Below are 6282 nucleotides of genomic sequence, written 5' to 3' on the forward strand. Positions count from 1 at the left end.
CTGAGAAGGTACTGTAGAGGACATTGTGCTTAGTGTTTGAAGTGGGAGGTATCTCATATCTTTGCTCACGCTGCGCTTGCAGACCTCAAGCCGTTTTTATATTTGCCCCTGGCTTATTCAGATTTATCTGCTCTAATGAAAGCTTAGTGCCCTTTTTTGGGCTTACAGGTGGTTCAGGAATGGAAATGCAGTACCGTAGGCCTTCAGCAGCAGGCCTCTTGCTTGCTATGAGCATGTAAGTCTTCCAGAGTACTTTTATCTTGTTTATTATAAGCAAATGGGATGGTTTTTTCACTTTTAAAAGCCAACTGTGTTTTGACTTGAGTGAGTAAAACCTTCTAAATGACTGGGCTTATTAGCTCAGACAGACCATCATGGCAGTTTGAGGCTGCAACCAGGTCAGGCTCTGCTGCCCTCCAGCAAACTCATCTCTGCACTCAGCATACCCCACACTGGTTCTTGTTCACAGAGATCCTGCGTGGGAGCAAAGGGTTCCTGTTAAGCAGGGTGATGGCAAACACTCGTGTTGGAGAGCTGTGGGACAGACCAGAAATATAACATGCCCTCTAAGCAACTTGGCATTGATGTTTTTGGGATGTCATAGCATCATAGAAGCGTTTGGGTTGGAAGGGACCTTAAAGATCATGTAGTTCCAGCCCCCCTGCCATGGGCAGGAACACCTTCCAGTAGACCAGGTTACTCAAAGCCCCATCCAGCCTGGCCTTGAACACCTCTAGGGATGGGGCCTCCACAATGTCTCTGGGCAACCTGTTCCAGTGTCTCACCACCCTGACAGTAAAGAATTTCTTCCTAATATCTAATCTAAATCTACCCTCTTTCAGTTTAAAGCCATTACCCCTCATCCTGTTGCTACGCTCCCTGTAGTCATCTGTGATGACAGTCATCTGTGACTTGAGGAACTTTTGGGGATGGCAGCGGTGGGTGTGCCCCTGGTGAGGAATGTTTAAGCGGGTGCAGGGGCTGAATGTGTTTATTAGTGCTTCTCTGTGCGAGGACAATTTTAGGCAAGACTGAAATAGATCGTCTCCAGATGCTAGCAGTGAGTGTGGCTTGTCAGGTTGATGCCTCTTGCATTTGAAGTCAGTTCAGTGGGTGCAGGACCCCGACACGTTAGATGAGGATCTTAGAACATCTGAGGACATGGTCTGATGGAGTGAGGTGCATAGCACTTGCTGTTTCTGCAACTTCTGAAACCAGTAAGTGCCTGGCACCTTTGAAACTCAGGCCATCCAGCTGCCATACTATGGATTTCAGTTTAAGTTTAAGTACCAAAGATTAAACTGTGGTTTTGGACTGTATTTATCAGTATAAGCTGTTATTTATGTACCTTGGTTTTAAAGGAAATACCTTTATAGTATAAATGTTGCGTGACCAAAAAAAAAAGCTTGGTGAATTGGTTACTTAAGCAAATGAAATGACATTTTAAAGCAAGTTTCTTTCCTGTTTGCATACAGTGTGGCTGGTTTTTGCTCTTTCCTACCATTTAACAACAGCGTGCATTTTTTCATCCTTTTAGTGAATGTTGTTTATATGGTAGGTATGAGAAATATTTGTTTTTGCAATTTGAATCCTTGAAGAGGCTGTCAGCAGGCTCTGGGAACTAGCAGGAGCCAGCTGTGAGTATTGGGGTCTGTAGCTGACCAAAGCATATCTGTGCATTTAAAAAATAATTAAAGAAAACCTATGTGACTGATATTACTCTGGGAGCCGAGCTTGTTTCAAAGTGGTGCTCTGGACACCCATTCTCTCAAGCATAACTGGTTGCAAAAGGAATTGGGATCATTTTTACATTCTTTGCCTCTGGGTCAGCTGTGGCGTTTGTCTGTCCCTGTGCAATTTGGTGCCTCCACAAAAGCTGCGTGGGTTACCTTGAGCCTCCTTTGCTGGCGGTGAGCACGGGGCTGAGTCAGTGCTGGCTGCTGAGGGCTGTGACTCAGTGCTGTCCCCTTGGATGCACGTCCAGCCCACTGCCAACAGAGCCAGGGAATAACCTGATTACAGAAGTGTCCTCTCTGGGTATCTGCTGGGTAGAGGGATCTGGGAATGTTGGGCTGCTTTGGTAATTATATGTGTGTTGGTGGAAGTTGGTAGTTTCTGAGCTTTTGTATGTGATACTGAGCATCTGTGGAAGTGCCAGGGATTTCAGAGGCCAGAAGCTTCTTTCCTTTGTACTTAACAGCACAGTGTTAATGCTTTACAACTTTGTGTATTGTGTTGGTTTTCTAATTTTTTTATTTCTTTTTTTTTGTTATTTATGTGCTTGAAGGGGGATAGTGCTTTGTTTTCCTTGGGGAGAAATTTCTTCCCTGATGCTGTAAGGTTAGGTCTCTTTGTGTTTCTTTCTCTTAAAGTGAGGATGCATTTCATGCTTTTAAATCAGGACTGCCCCATGAACAAACATTTATATCGGGAACTCCTGCTACCCCCATATGTTTCTGAGCTTGATTTCCCATTGCATAAGCATCACACTGTCAGTGTCCCTGAATGAAATCGGTTAACACAATGAGAAGTCCATCAAATTTGACAAGAGGGTAAAGATGTCAAAGGTAAGTGCTGAGAAGTTGTGTGAGGACATGAATCTGCATGGAGGAAATTACCAGATTAGTGCTCTACTGGAAGAAAAGTTGTTGGCTGAGTGCAAATATATTATTAGTTATCAGAGGATCCTCAAGGTAGGAAGGCAAACAGGAAATAGAGTTTCATAAGTAGTTCCATTAGAAGCTAAGTATCTTTGTTTTCCTTTGTGATGGTGGTGAGGAGTGATCTGATGAGCAATCTTGCGTTGTCTTAGGTGACAGAAGAAAACAAAAGGTTTTGGGCACTGTCCTTCATCCTGCCCCTTGGGCCTGAAGGGAGAGGCAGATGAGTGAAGATTTTAAATTTCACTGTAAAGGCTTTTGCAGTTATCTGGGAAAATGTCCTTCTATAGCTGTCATGTAACCTCTTGGGTCGGGATTTTTCTGTGTAAAGTGCTTTTGGCAGAGATGCAAAAGGAAGGTCTGCCTGAGGGATTGAAGAGTATTGCCTTTTTCCTGTTTGTACCAGTATGAATTTAATATATGTTCTTTTCCATTTTGGTTTCTGAGGCTTTTCCTTTGCGAGGCATAAGCAGGAAATTATTTATTTTTTTTTAAATTTATTTTTTAGTTTAAAGAGATTCTAACAGAATGGAGCTCTTGGACCCGTCTCTTGCGTCTTGCAGGTAAGGTGCTGACTATCTCATTCAGAGAAAAAGTGGAAGGAATATACCGTATTTTGAATTTAAAGGAAAGTAGAAACCTTCCTCATTTGGTGATGAGTTTGGCACTGCATGGCAGGGTGTACTCTCTGCTTACCTTGCTCTCTGTTGCTTTTGTTACTCAAATACACATAAACAATTTTGTGATGGGCCTTTGGTAATAAAAGGCTTGAGGACTATACTGATGCCAATTTATCATTGCTCCAAACTCTACATGTGCTAGCACTCTTAATCTCCCAATGGCTTTCCCTCCTCCTTTCTGCTATTAGTTTTGTTATATCAGCTCTGGGAAGAGATGAATTCTTTAAAATTTGATCAAAATGAGAACAAGCAAGTATGGAAAATATTAGTTTATTTCATTTGTCAGATGTAGCATGTGAAAATGAAGTTTTTACGTAGGGATTGTGGGAAGCCTCAATTAGACGTATTTTTTCCCCATTTAATCTGTTTTGAGATTTGCAGAGATAATTAGTACCTGCCTCTTCCATTCTGAAGGGCTTCTGCTGAAACGTTCAGTGGGTCTAAAATGAGGTTGATTTTTATTTAGCTTGATTTACTCATCTTTATTAGCAAATGAGTTTTTAAGTTTAAACTTTCACTGCCTTTTTCCTTGCTTAATTATACTCTAATATTTGGGCACAGTCTGCTGGGAAACTGTTAGAGGGGAAAAAAACATCTTTGACTTCTTTCTTTAGATGCAGATTTTATAAAACTTTGTTTCCAAAGCCTATTCTGAATCAAAATGAGTTTTTATTTTCCACCTCAAATACTGAGCACAGGTACTAAGTACTTAATAATAAAAAAAGACTTTATATGACTCCCACTAAGAGCATAGTAGGATCTTTAATTCAAAAGCCCTATGTTTTCATTAGTAAAATTTGCACATGCATGCAGATTAGCTGGAAAATAAATGTGGACAGCCCTAGCACAAGACTCCAGCTGGGGATAATATACACACCAAGGTACGGACTGTAAATCAGGAAATTTGTGTGGCAGAAATTACCGGGGACCTGGGAGACTATTGAAGGAGAATACCTCTACAGGCTTGCCCTGTTCTTGCAGCAGCTGCTGAGGGAAAAGTATAGCCCTCAAGATGATGTAGCCTTGTTTTGGTCCATCCTGGATTCTCTTAAGAGGATGGTAAGGAAAAAATGCATACTGATCAAAACCAGATAAAGATAACACATTTCAAGGCTCCTTTTGTCATTAGACTTGCCATGCTGCTTTTCACATCTAAAGATAAAGGATCAGTACTGGTATATTTAAGTCTCTGAAAAATGAGAAGAATGAACATAAGCCGATGGCTTAACTGTGCTTTGTGAGAAACTTGTAATGAAGCTAGCTCAATGGGGGAACTGGGTTTATATCCTTCCTCCACTGTCCAAGTTCTAAAGCTTGTTCTTGACACATGCATGCAGCTTGCGCTGGGAGACCAAAGGAGGAGGTGGTAACTTCTGTTTTGTCAGGTGCTTACCCACTTTAATCCTTATTGCCTTTGGTCAAGCTAACACCTTGGAAAGAACTTTGTAGCACGCATGTTTTATGTGGTTCCCACACTACAGATACTAGCAAGGGGTTTTATGTAGGGAGAGGTCTTCGAGACAGCTGCTAAACCTGTATGAAAAATAGCCTTGTTTTCTCACTTCAGTTTTGGTAGTTTTGGTAGCTGAAACTTTTAATATTGTTGAATGTCCCCTTTTGGACACTGACTCCATGTAGGTTTGCAGCCCCTTGAACCTGTTGCCTGTGGAGTCTGCACAAAGTCTCGGTGCTGTTTCAAAGGTGTGGAGCCACAGGCAACTGTGAATTATGGTCATATTCCATGTTAAACTGGAGTAATTTGTTTCAGCTAGGCTAAAACACATTCCTTTTTTTTTTTTTTCTTTTCTCCTTAAGCTTTTCAGAGCAGCCATGTGGCACTAGACTTCCATTTTCTCAGCAGCGTTGGCTTTGATGTCTTCTCTGGAGCTGGAGCCCCTCTCTTGGTTAGAAGCACTCTTACCGCCAGTGAAGTCATCATTCAAGTGCTGACAGTGGATATGCTTTCCTGGGATTAAATGTGTGTTATACAGGCATTCTTGTAGTTGTATTTTTACAGATGCTTTTTGTCTCCTGCTACTTACCAGTGCCAAGCGGTATTCTGCAGTTTGAGGTAGTGTGGTACTCTGTTTTGATAACAAAGTGGAGTTGGGAATTAATGCTTAACTCAAACCAGTGATCCTGGCAGTTATGTGCTGGGTGTGTATGCTAGCATTTTAATTTGCATCAGGAACATGCTTTTGACAGTTTCCTGCTTGTCTCCACCTCTGTGCTTCAGCTCGCATGGAGGAGTGAAGTGTCCACTTCAGAGGACAGCGAGTGCAGAGATGAACCCTAGGGGCATGTTTGCCACCTGTAAGTTTGTGATTGGATTGTGCCTCAATCACTAATGAGTGTTTGGTTTTTGGTTAATCAGAAGTCAAATTGGGACCCTTCACTGAGTTAGCAGCTCTTGAGAATATGAAACACAAAGTACAGCTGACTCAAGCAAAAGCATAGAGGTATGGTTGGGAGCGTGTGTGCCTGTGCTTTTGACAAAGTCCAGGCAAAGGGGTAAAGTGTCCCAGACTAAAAAGCTTTTGAGAAAGTGCAGAAAATCCTCTCTTAACTCTGTAACCTGCCTTATGTGCTCAGACCCATGGGGGCTTGAGCCCAGTAGCCTCCCTTCTATTTCCATGAGGACTGGCAGGTCCTTCCATCGTAGTGAAGCCTGATTCTGCCAAAATCTGGGAACTTATGTTAAACCCAGCTATGCTGTTTTCCCTGATTATGATAGTGAGTTTCAAGTACTTCCTGTCTGTGCAAAGGGAAGCCTGAAAGCCTTTGGGTAGTTTATCGTTGTTGATGCTTTTGTATCAAGATTCATTTCCATAGACCTCAGTGCTGATGAATGCAGATAATGAGGGATAGTGAGTACTACTGTAGCTGTGTCTGTCTTTTTCTGGTGCAGCCTAGTTTCTTTCTCTGATCCCCTGAAAGCTATT

Source organism: Charadrius vociferus, unplaced genomic scaffold (genome assembly GCF_000708025.1).
Source record: "Charadrius vociferus isolate BGI_N301 unplaced genomic scaffold, ASM70802v2 scaffold69, whole genome shotgun sequence".
Lineage (NCBI taxonomy): Eukaryota > Metazoa > Chordata > Aves > Charadriiformes > Charadriidae > Charadrius > Charadrius vociferus.